The sequence below is a fragment of the Caretta caretta genome, chromosome 14 (genome assembly GCF_965140235.1).
Source record: "Caretta caretta isolate rCarCar2 chromosome 14, rCarCar1.hap1, whole genome shotgun sequence".
Taxonomy (NCBI): domain Eukaryota; kingdom Metazoa; phylum Chordata; order Testudines; family Cheloniidae; genus Caretta; species Caretta caretta.
In genome coordinates this window covers 40,393,022-40,412,584 of record NC_134219.1, presented here as the reverse complement: position 1 = coordinate 40,412,584, position 19,563 = coordinate 40,393,022, and the positions used below count along the sequence as shown (strand labels likewise).

Sequence of the window (19,563 nt, the reverse complement as noted above, 5' to 3'; positions counted from 1 at the left end):
CCACGATTTCCCCTTGTTCCCCAGTATGTGCTGATTGTACCAATTGTCCCGGAGTTTCTTTTACTCTCTCTCTCAAGGTGGAGAGACTCCGTGTATTTCCTAATCCCATCCCAGTATTAAATGTTTCCCAGACTGTGTCTCTTTTAACCATCCCTCTTCTTCCCACATCCCAAAACCAACATGTTTTGTATTTTGCAACTCATTTAGAACAATTTGGATAATGACTGTCTAACATCCAATCCTGAAGGATTAAATTTACAAAAATTTTAAATCTATATCCGTTGTGTATATATCTATGGCTATGATCATAATTTGAAATTTACCATTCCATACATTCAGGGGAATGGTTAGTTACATTGTGATGTTCTTGTGTCAATTTGGTTACACTAACCCATGTTTTTCCTTCTCTGTATTGTAGATTACCCCCATATGAGGTATGGCATTTTAAAGTACATTTCTGACCTTCAGGGCACTTTTGTCTGGACACTTCCCATCCCTTGAATTGGGTATCATGACAATGTCCTTTTACCATTACCCACCCATTTCCTGGCTCCAATTTAAATACAGATTCATTATCATGCCCCAGTGAATGTGTGTTTTGTGTACACCAATCACACTTTCACTGACATATCTCCACATTTTCGGTGGTTTTATACAATTTCACAGCTGATCTTATACCTCTGGCTGGAATTTTTGTTTCATTTTCAAACCTGGCCCCTTGAATTATACATTCTTGGGGTCCTGTCCCCAGATGGAGGGTTGGTCTGTCTGAGGGGTGTCTCCATATGGTATATTTGGTTTCCGCAATTCCCAGTTCTGGTATCAATTACTTTGGACTCGTGGGTCCCCAATTCATGGACACAATTTCTTACATTTGAGGTCCTTCAACATCTTTTACTACTTGGATTATATTCTCTCTGAACTACTAACATATGTTTTCTAAAGTCCCTTGCTACCCTTTTGTTAATAGTTTAGAAATCGATTCTTGAACAAAGCATGTGTTTCTATGTGGGTTCGTTACATGAGCTATCCATATCCTTTGAGTATCTTTCTTAGCTTCAAAGGGATAAACTGATTCCTTTACTATACAGTGCCAGACTTCCCTGTCTCCCACATCCAATTCTTCCACCTTATTATACACTTTACCGGGCTTAGCAACTTGATATCCCTTACTGAGTTATGGAGAGTGTGACACCCTGGGTCCCTCTTATTTACTTCTGTTATATAATTAGGATGTGTTTTGTACATAGGATGCCTTGTGAGGTAGCATTCTAAAAGTCTTGATCTGCTAGATGTTAATATCTCATTGGATTGTGTGTGCTATCGTAGTGTGTGAAGTTATAATGTTTGGGGATGTATGTGTTACTGAAACCTGTTGTGAGGTTGAAAACACTCACCAGCAGCCTTTCGGGTACAACAGTAAAAAGGACAAACAATGTGAATGGCTTATTGAGCAAATGTACAAACCAGAAGGATTATCCCAGGAACTGTGGACAATAGAAACCTCTCAGAGCTATCAGCACACAATAGGAACTGCTTGACCCAAGTCACAACAAAAGAGCTTTCCAGCAAGTGGGGAGAAGATATAAAAGGGGGGAAATGACACCATGAGGTGTCATATACATACAGATAAGGGTAGCATAAAATCCCTCCTGGGCAGCTGTACTGAATCTTTACCTGTAAGGGGTTAAGAAGCTCAAATAACCTGGTTAGCACCTGACCAAAAGGACCAATAAGGAAAGAAGATACTTTCAAATTTGTCGTGTATGTGTGTGGCGGGGGAGGTTTTGTTTGTGCTCTCTTTGTTTGTTCCCTCTCTGGAAGGAGAGAGAGACCAGGTAGGCACAACAACTCCTGAAAACATACCTGAAATGAACCATCTAAAATTACAAAAATTGTAAGTAAGGCAAGGAAATGCATTAGATTATCTTTTGATTTAGCTTGTAAATTTTCCCTATGCTAAGAGGTAGGTTTATTCCTGTTTTGTAACTGTGAAGCTGAGTCCAGAGGAGAGTCCTCTGTGTTTTAAATCTTTTTATTACCCTGTAAAGTTACCTTCCATCCTGATTTTGCAGGTGTGATTCTTTTACTTTTTTCTTTATTATAAAGTTCTTCTTTTAAGAACCTGATTGGGTTTTAGAACACTAAAAATCAAAGGATTTGGTCTGTGCTCACTTTGTTAACCTATTAGTTGGTATATGATTCTCAAGCCTCTCCAGGAAAGGGGGTGAAGGGGCTTGGGGGGATATTTTGGGGGAATAGGGACTCCAAGTGACCCTTTCCTCAATTTTTGTGTAAATCACTTGGTGGTGGCAGCAATACCATCCAAGGACAAGGAAGGGAATTTGTGCCTTGGGGAAGTTTTTAACCTAAGCTGGTAGAAATAAGCTTAGGGGGTCTTTCACGTGGGTCCGCACATCTGTATCCCAGAGTTCAGAGTGGGAAGGGAACCCTGATATGAGGGGACCTCACTCTCCCTACGACAACACACCTGGAAACACCTGAGGAAAAAGACTAAATGGTGAGAAGTGATAGTCCCAGGCTAGAGAGATTTCTAGCCTGTGTATAAAAACTTGGGAAACCCAAGCTACAAAGTCAAGGCAGCTTGTGCCTTAAGAATCTGCCTGCCTGTTTATCACTCAGGGTGAGAATTTGCTAATATATATCCAACCTATTTAACATGTTAAGTTGCAGTTTTGTTTATTTATCAGGTAATCTGCTTTGATCTGTTTGCTACTACCTAGAATCACTCAAAATCTATCCTTTGTAGTCAACAAACTCATTTTTGTTTTGTCTAAAACCAGTGTGTAAATTCATAATGGTGGGGGGAGGAGGGGGTAAAAGCTGTTGCATATCTTCTTCCACATTGAGGGAGGGGGTGAACTTCATGATAATTTTATTCCCCAGAGGGGGGTTGTGCACTTGAGTAGCTGGGCAGTTCCTTAGCTGAGTCCCCCATGCAGAGCTCAGCCTCTGTATGAAGCTTCAGCTGGGTGCGTCTCAACCTGTATGTGTGCTGGTAAGCGCAGTCCGAAGTCTGGGGAAGGCTTGGCGGTCTGCGCAGCATTACTATGAAAAGGGAACCCAGACTAGTGAATTAGGAGGGCTCAGTGGTACCCCAGTTCCAAGTGGCATCCTGGGAAAAACCTGTGTCATAAATATAAAGGGAAGGGTAAGCCCCTTTGAAATCCCTCCTGGCCAGGGGAAAGCTCCTCTCACCTGTAAAGGGTTAAGAAGCTAAAGGTAACCTCGCTGGCACCTGACCAAAATGACCAATGAGGAGACAAGATACTTTCAAAACCTGGGAGGAGGGAGAGAAACAAAGGGTCTGTGTCTGTCTGTATGCTGCTTCTTGCCAGGGACAGAACAGGAATGGAGTCTTAGAACTTTTAGTAAGTAATCTAGCTAGGTATGTGTTAGATTATGATTTCTTTAAATGGCTGAGAAAAGCATTGTGCTGAATAGAATAACTATTTCTGTCTGTGTATCTTTTTTGTAACTTAAGGTTTTGCCTAGAGGGGTTCTCTATGTTTTTGAATCTAATTACCCTGTAAGATATCTACCATCCTGATTTTACAGGGGGGATTTCTTTATTTCTATTTACTTCTATTTTTTATTAAAAGTCTTCTTGTAAAAACCTGAATGCTTTTTCATTGTTCTCAGATCCAAGGGTTTGGGTCTGTGGTCACCTATGCAAATTGGTGAGGCTTTTTATCCAACATTTCCCAGGAAAGGGGGGGTGCAAGTGTTGGGAGGATTGTTCATTGTTCTTAAGATCCAAGGGTCTGGGTCTGTAGTCACCTAGGCAAACTGGTGAGGCTTTTTACCAAACCTTGTCCAGGAAGTGGGGTGCAAGGTTTTGGGAAGTATTTTGGGGGGAAAGACGCGTCCAAACAGCTCTTCCCCAGTAACCAGTATTAGTTTGGTGGTGGTAGCGGCCATTCCAAGGATAATGGGTGTAATATTTTGTACCTTGGGAAGTTTTGACCTAAGCTGGTAAAGATAAGCTTAGGAGGTTTTTCATGCAGGTCCCCACATCTGTACCCTAGAGTTCAGAGTGGGGGAGGAACCTTGACATGGTGGCACAGTGGTGGGATTAACCTGAAATCATTTTGAGATCCAGTTGAGATTTTTTGAACTAGAAATACAGATTTTAAAAAGAAATTTTTTTTTTCCTTTGGAAAGAAAGTCCAGAAAGCAGTTGAAACTGAAAGCAGATTGTTTTTTCTCTGCTTTGTGGCCAAACAGAGACAAAAGGGGATTATCTTATGAATTGCAGGTTTTCTTTGCCTGGAGGCAGGGTACTTAACTCCTGCAGGGAAATTCACAGTCTTCCAACCCAGAGGTTTTTTTTTTCTTTTCTTCCTAAAGGTAAATAGGGGGTGTGTGTCCTACCCATTTGCTTTTTCTTTGGGCTGGGTAAGCAGGTTTCCAAGTAGTTGGAGGTTTTTTGCTTTAATTTGGGCCCAGAGCAGAGACAAGGGAATTGTCTTTTTCTGTAGGCTGACAGTCACTATCAGAGAATAGGTATTCTATTCCAGCACAGCAAAAGTTTACAGCCACGTTTGTTTGTTTATTTCTAAACCTCGGGTGTAAAGTTAGTTAAAAACAGAGAGGTTAGAATGACCAAATCCTCAGCTCGACTACAGCTGGAATTAGCCAAATTTCAGGCTGAGGAAAAACAAAGGGAACATGAAAGACAGATGGAACTCATGCGGCTGGAGAAGGAGGTACAGGAGGCTGCCCACAAGAGGGAAATGGAGGCAAGGAAGCATGTGGAGGAGGAGAAGGAAAAAGAGAGGAAGCATGTGGAGGAGGTGGAGAGGATAAAGGCCCAGCAGAATATACCAACAAACCCTAGCAATCCTTCTCCAGGTACCACTTCCCATCCCAGAAAGTTCCCCACCTACAAGGCAGGTGATGATACTGAGGCCTTCTTAGAAAACTTCGAAAGGGCCTGCCTTGGGTACAGCATCTCTACTGACCAATACATGGTAGAGCTGAGGCCGCAGCTCAGTGGACCCTTAGCTGAGGTGGCAGCTGAAATGCCTAAAGAACACATGAACAAGTATGAACTGTTTAAATCCAAGGCGAGAGTCAGAATGGGGATAACACCCGAGCAGTCTCGTCGGAGGTTCAGAGCCCTAAGGTGGAAACCAGACATGTCATTTACCCGACATGCCTACCACATTGTGAAACATTGGGATGCCTGGATATCAGGAGCAAGTGTTGAATCTCCAGTAAATTTGCCCTTCCTAATGCAAATGGAACAATTCTTAGAGGGTGTTCCTGAGGAAATAGAAAGATACATCCTAGACGGGAAGCCCAAAACTGTAATCGAGGCAGGAGAGATTGGAGCCAGATGGGTGGAGGTGGCAGAGAAGAAGAAAACTGGTCGCAGTTGGAGTGGAGACCAGAAGGGACCACCCCAGACCACACCCTATTACCGGGGGCCGCCCAAAGCCCCACCTACCTCCCAAAGAACCCTCCAGACCCCTTATCGTCCCACCACCCCGTTCTCCAGCAACCCTCCTCGCCCCAGTGACCCGTCAGCTGGACGATGTTTTAAATGTAACGAGCTGGGGCATGTAAAGGCCAACTGCCCCAGGAACCCCAACAGATTACAGTTCATTGCACCGGAATCACACCAGAGGTCCACAGGCCCAGATACCTCCCAGATACCCTTGGAGCGGAGGGAAACTGTGAGTGTGGGCGGGAAGAAGGTCACTGCGTGGAGGGACACCAGAGCACAAGTGTCAGCTATCCATGCTTCCTTAGTGGACCCCAATTTAATCAACCCAGAGATCCAAGTGACGATTCAACCCTTCAAGTCCAACTCTTTCAATTTGCCTACAGCCAAGTTGCCTGTCCAGTACAAGGGCTGGTCAGGAATGTGGACTTTTGCAGTCTATGATGATTATCCCATCCCCATGCTGTTGGGGGAAGACTTGGCCAATCATGTGAAACAGGCCAAGAGGGTGGGAATGGTCACCCGCAGCCAGGCTAAACAAGCCGTGAGGCCTAGCTCTGTTCTGGAAACTTCTATCAGGACCTGGTCAGAGGTGATGGACCCGGACCCCAGGCCAATGTCTGCAACAGCAGTAGTGGATCCAGTCCCAGAGACCCAGACAGAACCAGTCCCAGAACCGGAACCAGCCAAACAACCAGCACCAGACCCCGTGCCAGCACTGAATCCAGTACTTGCAACCTCAACACCAGAGGGCCCCACTGAACCTGAACTGGCAGCAGCCGATAACCCTACACAAGAGGCTCAGCCGGAGCCTGAATCCCAACATAGTGCACCAGCGGAGAGCGGTTCACAGTCAACAGAAACAGCTCCATCCCCTATATCGCTTCCAGAGGGACCAAGCCTAGGTCCACAATCCAATGAGGAACTGATGTCCCCAGCATCAAGGGAAAAGTTCCAGACCGAACAGGAAGCAGATGAAAGCCTCCAGAGAGCTTGGACGGCAGCACGGAGCAACCCACCGCCTCTCAGCTCTTCTAATCGATCCAGGTTTGTTGTAGAAAGAGGACTTTTATACAAGGAAACTCTTTCTGGTGGACACCAGGAAGACTGGCATCCTCAGAGACAGTTGGTAGTTCCAACTAAATACCGGGCCAAGCTCTTGAGCTTAGCCCATGATCACCCTAGTGGCCATGCTGGGGTGAACAGGACCAAAGACCGTTTGGGGGGGTCATTCCACTGGGAGGGAATGGGCAAGGATGTTTCTACCTATGTCCAGTCTTGTGAGGTGTGCCAAAGAGTGGGAAAACCCCAAGACCAGGTCAAAGCCCCTCTCCAGCCACTCCCCATCATTGAAGTTCCATTTCAGCGAGTAGCTGTGGATATTCTGGGTCCTTTTCCAAAAAAGACACCCAGAGGAAAGCAGTACATACTGACTTTCATGGATTTTGCCACCCGATGGCCAGAAGCAGTAGCTCTAAGCAACACCAGGGCTAAAAGTGTGTGCCAGGCACTAGCAGACATTTTTGCCAGGGTAGGTTGGCCCTCCGACATCCTCACCGATGCAGGGACTAATTTCCTGGCAGGAACTATGAAAAACCTTTGGGAAGCTCATGGGGTAAATCACTTGGTTGCCACTCCTTACCACCATCAAACAAATGGCCCGGTGGAGAAGTTTAATGGAACTTTGGGGGCCATGATATGTAAATTTGTAAATGAGCACTCCAATGATTGGGACCTAGTGTTGCAGCAGTTGCTCTTTGCCTACAGAGCTGTACCACATCCCAGTTTAGGGTTTTCCCCATTTGAACTTGTATATGGCCGTGAGGTTAAGGGGCCATTGCAGTTGGTGAAGCAGCAATGGGAGGGATTTACACCGTCTCCAGGAACTAACATTCTGGACTTCGTAACCAACCTACAAAACACCCTCCGAACCTCTTTAGCCCTTGCTAGAGAAAACTTACAGGATGCTCAAAAAGAGCAAAAAGCCTGGTATGATAAACATGCCAGAGAGCGTTCCTTCAAAGTAGGGGACCAGGTCATGGTCTTAAAGGCACTCCAGGCCCATAAAATGGAAGCATCGTGGGAAGGGCCATTCATGGTCCAGGAGCGCCTGGGAGCTGTTAATTATCTCATAGCATTCCCCACCTCCAACCGAAAGCCTAAGGTGTACCATATTAATTCTCTAAAGCCCTTTTATTCCAGAGAATTAAAGGTTTGTCAGTTTACAGCCCAGGGAGGAGACGACGCTGAGTGGCCTGAAGGTGTTTACTACGAAGGGAAATGTGCTGGTGGTGTGGAAGAGGTGAACCTCTCCATGACCCTTGGGCGTATGCAGCGACAGCAAATCCAGGAGCTGTGCACTAGCTACGCGCCAACGTTCTCAGCCACCCCAGGACTGACTGAACGGGCATACCACTCCATTGACACAGGTAATGCTCACCCAATTAGGGTCCAACCGTACCGGGTGTCTCCTCAAGCTAAAACTGCTATAGAACGGGAGATCCAGGATATGTTACAGATGGGTGTAATCCGCCCCTCTGACAGTGCATGGGCATCTCCAGTGGTTCTAGTTCCCAAACCAGATGGGGAAATACGTTTTTGCGTGGACTACCGTAAGCTAAATGCTGTAACTCGCCCAGACAACTATCCAATGCCACGCACAGATGAACTATTAGAGAAACTGGGACGGGCCCAGTTCATCTCTATCTTGGACTTAACCAAGGGGTACTGGCAGGTACCGCTAGATGAATCTGCCAGGGAAAGGTCAGCCTTCATCACACATCTCGGGCTGTATGAATTTAATGTACTCCCTTTCGGGCTGCGAAATGCACCCGCCACTTTCCAAAGACTTGTAGATGGTCTCCTAGCGGGATTAGGAGAATATGCAGTCGCCTACCTTGACGATGTGGCCATATTTTCGGATTCCTGGGCAGACCACCTGGAACATCTACAAAAAGTCCTTGAGCGCATAAGGGAGGCAGGACTAACTGTTAAGGCTAAGAAGTGTCAAATAGGCCTAAACAGAGTGACTTACCTTGGACACCAGGTGGGTCAAGGAACTATCAGCCCCCTACAGGCCAAAGTGGATGCTATCCAAAAGTGGCCTGTCCCAAAGTCAAAGAAACAGGTTCAATCCTTCTTAGGCTTGGCTGGATATTACAGACGATTTGTACCGCACTACAGCCAAATCGCTGCCCCACTGACAGATCTAACCAAAAAGAAACAGCCAAATGCTGTTCAGTGGACCGGAAAGTGTCAGAAGGCCTTTAACAAGCTTAAAGCGACACTCATGTCTGACCCTGTACTAAGGGCCCCAGACTTTGACAAACCGTTCCTAGTAACCACAGATGCATCTGAGCGTGGTGTGGGAGCAGTTTTAATGCAGAAAGGACCTGATCAAGAATTCCACCCTGTAGTGTTTCTCAGCAAAAAACTGTCTGAGAGGGAAAGCAACTGGTCAGTCACTGAAAAAGAATGTTACGCCATTGTCTACGCTCTGGAAAAGCTACGCCCATATGTTTGGGGACGGCGTTTCCACCTGCAAACCGACCATGTTGCACTGAAGTGGCTTCACACCGTCAAAGAAACTAACAAAAAACTTCTTCGGTGGAGTTTAGCTCTCCAAGATTTTGATTTCGAAATCCAACACATCTCAGGAGCTTCTAACAAAGTGGCTGATGCACTCTCCCGTGAAAGTTTCCCAGAATCAACTGGTTAAAATCGTCCTTGAGATGTGGAAAATATTGTTAGTCTTTATGTACTTGGTAGTATATTTAGAGATGCATGTGTCTTATTAACTCTGTTTTCCTAGAGCTCCAGGAAGAAATCCCAGCCAGTGTTTCACCCTAGCTGAGATTTGGGGGGCGTGTCATAAATATAAAGGGAAGGGTAAACCCCTTTGAAATCCCTCCTGGACAGGGGAAAGCTCCTCTCACCTGTAAAGGGTTAAGAAGCTAAAGGTAACCTCGCTGGCACCTGACCAAAATGACCAATGAGGAGACAAGATACTTTCAAAACCTGGGAGGAGGGAGAGAAACAAAGGGTCTGTGTCTGTCTGTATGCTGCTTCTTGCCAGGGACAGAACAGGAATGGAGTCTTAGAACTTTTAGTAAGTAATCTAGCTAGGTATGTGTTAGATTATGATTTCTTTAAATGGCTGAGAAAAGCATTGTGCTGAATAGAATAACTATTTCTGTCTGTGTATCTTTTTTGTAACTTAAGGTTTTGCCTAGAGGGGTTCTCTATGTTTTTGAATCTAATTACCCTGTAAGATATCTACCATCCTGATTTTACAGGGGGGATTTCTTTATTTCTATTTACTTCTATTTTTTATTAAAAGTCTTCTTGTAAAAACCTGAATGCTTTTTCATTGTTCTCAGATCCAAGGGTTTGGGTCTGTGGTCACCTATGCAAATTGGTGAGGCTTTTTATCCAACATTTCCCAGGAAAGGGGGGGTGCAAGTGTTGGGAGGATTGTTCATTGTTCTTAAGATCCAAGGGTCTGGGTCTGTAGTCACCTAGGCAAACTGGTGAGGCTTTTTACCAAACCTTGTCCAGGAAGTGGGGTGCAAGGTTTTGGGAAGTATTTTGGGGGGAAAGACGCGTCCAAACAGCTCTTCCCCAGTAACCAGTATTAGTTTGGTGGTGGTAGCGGCCATTCCAAGGATAACGGGTGTAATATTTTGTACCTTGGGGAAGTTTTGACCTAAGCTGGTAAAGATAAGCTTAGGAGGTTTTTCATGCAGGTCCCCACATCTGTACCCTAGAGTTCAGAGCGGGGGAGGAACCTTGACAACCTGTAATAGAGTTTTCAGATTTCTGTACTAGAAAATCGGCTGTCTGGATAGAAATGTCTTTATCTCCTTTTACGTTGCTTTTTCCAGCCTTCCTTTTCCCTCTGATCCTAGTGAAATAAACACTGCAAAAGTAAGTATTATCAGAGAAATAAGTTCAACATGACTTTTCTCCAGCACTTTTGCAGGGGTTGGTTCCAAGTTGTTGCCCACAGTCAGGTTTACTTTGGCTGGGACTTTGATCAAATCCGTCCTGTTATCTACCCCAAGACTGGAATTTAGACTTTCCAAAAGCTCTTTCAAAACTTTTCTTCAGAGAATTAACCCAAGAGGCTCCTTTCTGGTTTGGGGATTTTTCTTTCATATTTAAGTACGTCGGAAGCAAGAAGCCTGCTACACAACCAGTGATTAAGGTTTCTTTAATACCTTGGAACACTTAAGAAGGACAAGGTCATTGCAGAAAAACTAAATTAATTCTTTGCCTCTGTCTTTACAACTGAAAAACTATAGTGAAAACCAATTTACTAGAATTTTTGAGGGGAGCATTAGACAAGATGATCCAGTGAATACAGTGTACTTAGATTTTCAGAAAGCCTTTGAACCCTTACTAACGGTTTTTAAGCAAGTAAGCTGTCATAGGATAAGAGAGAGAGTCCTTTTGAGAATGAATAATGGTTCAAATATAGGAAACAAAGAATAGGAATAAAGGGTCAGTTTTCAGAATGGAGAGAGATAACTAGTGGTGTCCCCAAGAGATCTGTACTGGGCCAAGTACTGTTAAACATATTTGTTAATAATCTGGGGGGAAAGGGGTAAAGAATAAGGTGGCAAAATCTGTAGATAATACAAAACTACTTAAGATAGTTAAGTCCAAAACAGACTGCAAAGAGTTACAAAAGGGATCTCACAAAACTGGGTGACTGGGCAAGAAAATGGCAGATGAAATTCAGTCTTGACAAATGCAAAGTCATGCACATTGGAAAACATAATTCCAACCGTACCTATAAAAGGATGGGATTTAAATTAGCTGTTACCACTCAAGAAAGAGATCTTGGAATTATTGTAGATAGTTCCCTGAGAACATTCATTCAATGTGCAGCAGCTGTCAAAAAGCTAAAAGTGTTGGGAATCATTAAGAAAGAGAGAGATAATAAGACAGAAAATATTATTACCTTTATATAAATCTATGATATGCCCACATCTCAAATAAGATATACTGGAATTGGAAAAAGACACAGAAAAAGCAAAAATGATCAGGGGTCTGGAACAACTTTATATGAGAAGAGATTAATAAAATTGGCACTTTTCAGCTAGGAAAAGAGACGACTAAGGGGGAATATGATAGAGATCTATGAAATCATGACTGATGATGAGAAAGTAAATAAGAAAGTGTTATTTACTTCCTTTTGTTACACAAGAACCAGAGGTTATCAAGTGAGATTACTAAGCAGCAGGTCCAAAATAGACAAAAGGAAATATATATTTATTTACACAACACAGCGTTAACCTGTGGAACTTCTTGTTAAAGGATGTTGCAAAGGCCAAGACTATCACAGGATGTTCCTTTTTTTCATTTGTTTGTTTTTTTTGTGGGTTGTGGTTGTTTTTCTGTAAAAGAACCAAATAAATTCATGGAGGACAGGTCCATTAATGGCTATTAGCCAAAATGGGCAGGGATGGTGTCCCTAGCCTCTATTTACCAGAAGCTGGGAATGAGGAACAAGGGCTGCAGCAGTTGATCATTGACTGTTCTGTTTCTTTTCTTTGAAGCACCTGGCATTGACCATTGTCAGAAGACAGAATTCTGGGCTAGATGGTCTTTTGGTTTGACCCAATCTGGCCATTTTTATGTTCTTATGCTTGGACCCCCAATAAAGGTGTTCATTGTATTAAAATTTGATCAACTAATCTTCTGGCTTATTCTTCAGGTGGAGTCCTGTGGCACAGACAGGTTCAGTAATCACATAACCAACAAGCCCACAAGCACTAAAACGAAGCAAATTCCACAGCATACTTCTTGCTTCCATAAATTCATCGGTCAACATGCCAAAACAAAAACAAAACACACAAGGCCTCTGACTGGGCCTTAGTGATTAGCACATACTATGCATTTATTTTGAAAATTGATAAATCTTGGAAAGTATCATTTGATTTGATCAGAATGTTTTTGCACATCTCTGGCCACGTACTTAATGGGAAAGGGTTTCTTTTATCTAGGTTTTATTGTACCTTTGTTTACCAATTCTTTAAGCATCACTGTGTTTTCTGTGTTCCATTGATATTCCAATTGTTCCTTCTGATCTTCTTTTTATTTGTGTTGATCTTTTTTCTCTCCAAATCTTCTTGAGTGTTTGCACCAAATTTGCTACCCAGATCGTCTTTTGTACCTGCTCAGGCATTTGTTTCTTTGGTATTGACAGGAACTCAGGAGTTCTTATAATTCAGCCTGTTATTAATTCAAAGGGGTTAATAACATAGCAAAGAAACAATTAACAATGTTCAGTACAGAGAACCATTTAGCCCTGGCCACTGCACCGGCCATTACAGTTGTAAGGTTGGTTACAATTGGGACCCTAGGTACTGTAGATTTACAAATTTTTATAATTAATCAGTCGTGGGATGCCATCTGCCATCTGGTTTCCGTACATGCCAAGTTGGGGAGTTGTAGGGGCTTTTACACTTTGCTACTAGCCCTTGTGCTTTTAAATTCTGCAACAGTTTCTTTATGTGGGGAACAGCTTTTACTGGGTAGGAATACTGAGGAGTTAACTTTACAAATTTCCCCACTATCTTTACTGCCACTTCCATGCCTTCCCATTCAAATTTCCCACTTTCTTAATCCTTCTGAAATGACCTGCTCATTCACGGTCTCCCTCTCTCTTTTCTAGCACCAGCCTTTGACCAAATTAATTATCCACTTCTCCCATTGTACCACATCTACTTCCAATACAGCGTCCTCAGTCATGCTGTTACAAACCACTGTATCTCTTTAAAATTTAGTTTGATCTACTACCCATAGCAGACGTTTCAGTAAGCTCCCTTTTACTTCTTTGCTGTGGAATCCAAACAAAGAAACCATTTACCCTCTCTGCACATCGTCCTGCACTGACTTAATTAAAGTTGCCTTTGCTTCTGCATTAATTAATGCTAGCAACCATTATATGTTTCCTTCTGTCCCCGCTTCCACATCTACCAGTTATGTGGAGCTGTAATGTGGTTACTAACATTCAATCTTGGGGACAGAGGTTGCTAAGGGTGAGGCGTTTTTACTGAGATGTGAGGCTACCCTGATGGGAAGCTGCTACATCCATCTGAGCCAATTCCTGGGATAACAAGCCATGAAAGCTCACCGGCAGATCTCCTGTATCTGATCCCATGGTCTCACCAGCCCTAGCTCATGGCTGCAGCGTTGACTGTGAACTAGTCCTTGCCATCAAATCACTTAAAGTAGCTAATAGTTTCCAGAATTTGGCCATCCAGATGAGCTATATCTGCCCCCCCTTTCCTGAAGCTGAGCCCATACCTGAGCTCACAGTGATCCCCCACTAGACACTCCACATCTCCTACCGTACTGTCCTCGGCCTTGTCCTGTTTCATTATAACTACCATGCCCCATGTCAGTGTGGGTGCAGCCATTACAGCCTTCCCAATAGCTGCAGGAAGCCTCACTAACCATCTTCCAAGAAGAACCACCTGCTCCACTTACTACCCTTTCTGCCTCCCGAGCTGCTGTGATCAGTCCAGCCTGATCTAAATCCATCCAAGATCCTATGAACACCTTAAACCATCACAGATCAAATCCATCACCTATTTCTCCTTGATTTCAACCAGAGAGCATACCAACAACCATGTTGTACAATAAGCCAGAACAGATTCCTCTTCCCTCTGATGGATCAATAAAACTGCTCTTCTCAATTCAGAGGGGGTCAGAAAGTATCGGGACATTTTCCGGCTAGCACCGTCTCTGTCATCTTTCAGAGGAACAGCCGTGTTAGTCTGTATTCGCAAAAAGAAAAGGAGGACTTGTGGCACCTTAGAGACTAACCAATTTATTTGAGCATGAGCTTTCGTGAGCTACAGCTCACTTCATCAGATGTATACCGTGGAAACTGCAGCAGACTTTATATACACACAGAGAATATGAAACAATACCTCCTCCCACCCCACTGTCCTGCTGGTAATAGCTTATCTAAAGTGATCAACAGGTGGGCCATTTCCAGCACAAATCCAGGTTTTCTCACCCTCCACCCCCCCCCTCAAATTCACTCTTTTTGTGTGGGGGGGTGGAGGGTGAGAAAACCTGGATTTGTGCTGGAAATGGCCCACCTGTTGATCACTTTAGATAAGCTATTACCAGCAGGACAGTGGGGTGGGAGGAGGTATTGTTTCATATTCTCTGTGTGTATATAAAGTCTGCTGCAGTTTCCACGGTATGCATCTGATGAAGTGAGCTGTAGCTCACGAAAGCTCATGCTCAAATAAATTGGTTAGTCTCTAAGGTGCCACAAGTACTCCTTTTCTTTCTGTCATCTTTGTTTAACTCTGCCGCAATTTCTGCCAACAACGCCGTTCCTTCCGTAGAGCCAGCACAGGTTATTATCAGTTCTCTTAAATCTACAAGATCTAGATGTTTTCTAACCATGTATCCCAACAGCCAAGACAAACACGTTCTCTTAGTGAAAGAGCCCAGTTGTTTAGCCAGTGCCTGTTTTTCAGTTACGGCCAGAGGACGAATTACTTCCTCTTGTATTTGCCATGGAGGCTGAGGCATTTGCTCTACCATTACTGGCTGAGCTGCCGGAGGCCCTGGAAGGGGCTCCTCTTCCTCCACCTGTATATTTATTCTCTCCTCCAAATCCTGCCACGTCTGGGTTACAGCTGTTGTCTGCTGGGCATGAGTTACCTTCTGTGCTACAGCACTTTGCAAATCACGTGTCAGGTTTTCATTTTGCAATTTTAGTTTTTCCAATTCCTGTTCCAAAAGTTCCTTTTCATATTCACAGGCATGGTGCTTTTCTGTGAGCTTATTTACAGCCTGAGACATAGCACAGGTGACTTGTGCTGCTGTTTGGGCTTTCTTGGGTGTGTAACCCTTTTGATAGCCCAACAACAAGTTGTTCAAACCTTTCTTATGCAGTGTAGAGACTGCATCAGTCAAACATGGATCGGACCCCTAGCTTTTAAACACCTGTCTTAACAAGCACTCATCAACCATAGGTGGAGGCTTCAGGGCACCCCCTTTGTCCTCCAGAGTAAACCCGCCTTGCTCGCACTTGCAGAACATCATAGACTCAAAGATAGCACTAATACAGCCCTGCGTACCTGTGTATTTCCCTCTCTCCCAATAATCTGTAACCAATCTGGTCCCAAGCTCTATCCAGTCCTCAGTTCCCTGGCCAGTATAATATCTTAAGACAATATTTAACTGATCCAACCAGTTCAGAAACAGTTGACTTATTCACTGGCATGGTAACCATCCTCTGCTACCAAATGTTGAAATGGATCTTTAACTGGGCAGAATGTTTAGCGGGACAGTAAACAAGTCAGGTTCAGGATACTTAATGCACAACAGTTTATTTGAGGAAGAATTACACAAGCAGTATAAGGTTATACAATGCACGTCTCCCTAGTGAGCCTCAATTCTCCAAGCAAAAACCCTCAGTACTTATGCTGGCCCCACACAGTATTCTGATTGGCTAGCAAAGCAGGTATAGCTACTGATCTAGATGAGGACTTCTCTCTTTTCTTGTCTTCTCTTCTCAGGCACTGGGTCTATCAAGGATTCCCTGGAGGAAGAGACTTGGCTACCCTGGGACCCTCTTTCTTACAGCGTCATAGACCTCTTCAGATGTTAATTAGGGAACGCTTCTTCTTCTTCTCTTCCTCTCCTCCTCCTCTTTAGCTAATTTACGTTGCTTAACATTTATACCTTTTGCTCTCAGAGGAGTCACATGTCCTTGAAACATGCCTTATGGGCATTCTATTACTAATTTTCTCCTAATTAAAACTTTGGAAGGGACTGCAGAAGGGGTAGCAACCAGACATCACCCCACATTTACGCTCTCATCAATCATTCACTCAAGCTGTCAGCATGATGCTTTCCAAAGGGGTCATTTGGTCATTTTGCCCCAGGTCAGCTTGTGCCTAGCTCACTGATCTCATGTTTATACGATTTCTTTACCTGTTGAGCTGGCATATTGACTGACAGAGGTTGGTAATAGAACAGACACACAGAATAGAGAATTTCCACATGAACCGTTTGATGCTAAGGAGGCCCTGCTCCCAGAATCCTCTAGCAAATTGAAACATGTCAAGCCAAACCACATTCATGTGCACCACATTCATCCCTAACATCCACAGTAATTCAAAATAATTCAGCACCATCCCAATACCCCGGACTGTGAATCTCCTTGTTACTCCCCTGCCTCAGCGCAAGGGGGACGTGCTTCTGCTGAACTGGGTGTCAGTTCCCTGTCACCTCCAGGCCTTTTAGCTCTGCACCCAAACTCCCCAGGGCTCTGCCAGTCCTTACTTTGCCTTGCAGGTTAACACTAGGCGCAACCTTGTCCTCCAGCTCCTCTGACGTGTCCTTCTGCAGTGTCCAGCCCCTTTCCACTGGACACTAAGAAATTCCCAGGTAAGCTGTCCCAAAAGGGACAATACCAACTTGTTTGATTCAATTGAGGATCAGGCCCAATATAACATCACAGCTCTGAGATATAGTTTTAGTGAAAACAAATAGGAGTTTATTAATTAAGATTGAGGAGAGAGTGAGTGAAGCAATAAGACCAACAGGTTACACATCAAACACCAGGTATAACAGGATTCAGATAGGCTGAGTTTAACTTTAAGAAGTAAAATCCAGGGCTAAAGCATTCTCCCAGGGTCACCAGCCACCGTTGCTGGGATCCCCTCAGGGCCATCCTTAGGCATATGCATTTATGTTTACAAATTTACATTTACAAATTTACAAATCAAAAATAAAACAGTGTAAAATTTTAGACCCTACAAGTCCACTCAGTCCTACTTCTTGTTCAGCCAATCACTCAAATATGTTTACATTTGTGGGAGAGAATGCTGCCGGCTTCTTGTTTACAATGTCACCTGAAAGTGAGAACAGGTGTTCTCATGCCACTGTTGTAGCCGGCACCGCAAGATATTTACCTGCCAGATGTGCTAAAGATTCATTTGTCCCTTCATGCCTCAATCACCATTGCTTAACCTCCCCTGGCCTATTATACCTGCTGCCCATGCTCAGACCACAGCTGCCAATTCTTCAGCTTTTCAGACTCTTCTAGGGGTCTATGGGGAAAATTTTTCACCTGCCAGGGAAACCCCCTCTGCCTGGTAATTCCCATTTGCCAGCCTCCTGCAGAAGGAGACTGAATCCACCTGGAGAGGCATTTTTTTTTTTTGAGCTTCTCCCACAGACATAGCTGCCATCTCTTGTTGGGGGTGGATTAATTAGCTCTCTTGCCGGTGGCTGGCAGCTCCCATTATGTGCAGGGCATGGGAAGCCGGCCCGCACCATGCTGGGGGCTGGGACAGCCACACCAGGGGGGACGGAGGACAGAGGGGAGCTGAAAGGGGGCTGAAGAGGCATGGGGGGTGTAGCTAAAGTGGGATTGAGCGGGGATCAGGGATGCATGAGGGGAAGGAGGGGTATGCAGGGGGCAGGATGGGATGGGGGCATGGGGTGTACTGAAGGGATGATGGGGCAGATAAGGGGGGAACAGGAATGTATGAAGGGGCAGGAGGGGGTGAAGGGAATGGGGGTGCTGAAGGGAGGTTGGGGCAATGCAGGGGAATCAGGGGAGGCTTATGGGGCAGGTGGGAACAGGGCTGCAATAGAGAGAAACTCTGAGTGGGGGGTTGGGCTGGAGGCAAAGCAGCAGCAACACTGAGGGAGAGAAGAACTGGGGCTGGATGAGTCCGGAGCCGGTGGCGGTGAGCAGCTGGGGAGAGCGAGGGGTGACCCTGGGCAGAGGGTCCAGTGCAGGGAGACACCACCAGCCAAGAGGCCTTGCAGGCGACACTTGGGGATGGACTCATAACCCTGACAGGGGGGAGGGGGTTTGCTGGAAAGAGGGGTTCTGCCACCTAGAGCCTGAGGGCACGTACCCCATGCTAGAGGATGCGTCTGACCTGCATCATCCCTGCAGCACGGCCAGGGACTGGGAGGGAGGCCTGGGACTTGTGAGGACTGAACTGCCCTTATATTCCAGAGATGGCAGTTTGTGCTTCCCCCGTGCCCACAGAGCGGGGTGACATGTTTTCCTTTAACCTTTCCCTTTTTTCCCTTAATTTTTTTTATTAGTTGCTGTTTAATAAATTGTATTTGTTCTGAACTCTATGAAATGGTCAGGGAAGAGGACACTGAAGCATCCAGTTCGGAGAGAGAACCCTGGATCTGGGATATCCCTAACCCCTGTCCTGAGTGACCAAAACAAGATTGGGGGTCGAGTCCCCCAGCAATCCTGGGCCCAGCCTTGTCGGCTTACAAGGACTCTGCCACACAGGAGAGTGGAAGGGAGCCCTCGAGGTCAAGCAGGTCTCTGGGTAAAGGGGGAGGGGGCAAGGACTCAGATCCTTTCGCTAGCCAATTCCACCAGGGCCATGCACAAGCCAGGAAAGTTCCTCACAATAGCGAGACCATTCCCCCGCTTACCTGTGTGCATATTTATTGCACATTCTCCTAAAAGTAATTGAGTATTTTAGGAAAAAGTGTCAGAGCGACTCTGGGGGAAGAGGCGGGACGGGGAGGTTCTGGCACTCCTGCTGGAGTGTCCGACTTTTAAATATTACCAAGTTGGCCACCCATGTAGCTAGCTGAGAGGCTGTGAAAAATGTAAACAAGCATGCAAATATCACTTTTCACAGCAGCAGCCTTACTAGCTAGCAATAAATAAATCATAGACTCTCAGGGTTAGAAGGTTTCTCAGGAGGTCATCTAGTCCAAACCCTTGCTCAAAGCAAGACAAATCCCCAATTTTTGCCCCAGATCTCTAAATGGCCCCCTCAAGGATTGAACTCACATTGCTAGGTTTAGCAAGCCAATGCTCAAACCACTGAGCTATCCCTCCCTCCCAAATATTGGGGAGGGGGATGCTGATTTGTCTATGGGTAAGGGGACAGTGAGCCCCTTACTGAAATTTAGTGGGGGGGTATGGTTGGCTCTCTCCTACTTCCAAAAGAAAGGGGAAGGGCTAACGAGAAATCAAGATTTGGAGACTGACAACGGGCAGGGGCCAATGCTCCAGGTCAGCCTCATTTGCAGGGCAGGCAGGCCCATGAGGGAGT

The 19,563-nt window shown here is 45.0% G+C and overlaps 1 pseudogene; it reads left to right on the top strand.

Annotated features, from left to right (window-relative positions):
• The window catches only part of LOC125629614 (tripartite motif-containing protein 10-like), a 176,279-nt pseudogene that overhangs the window by 13,959 nt on the left and 142,757 nt on the right, over positions 1 to 19,563 (top strand).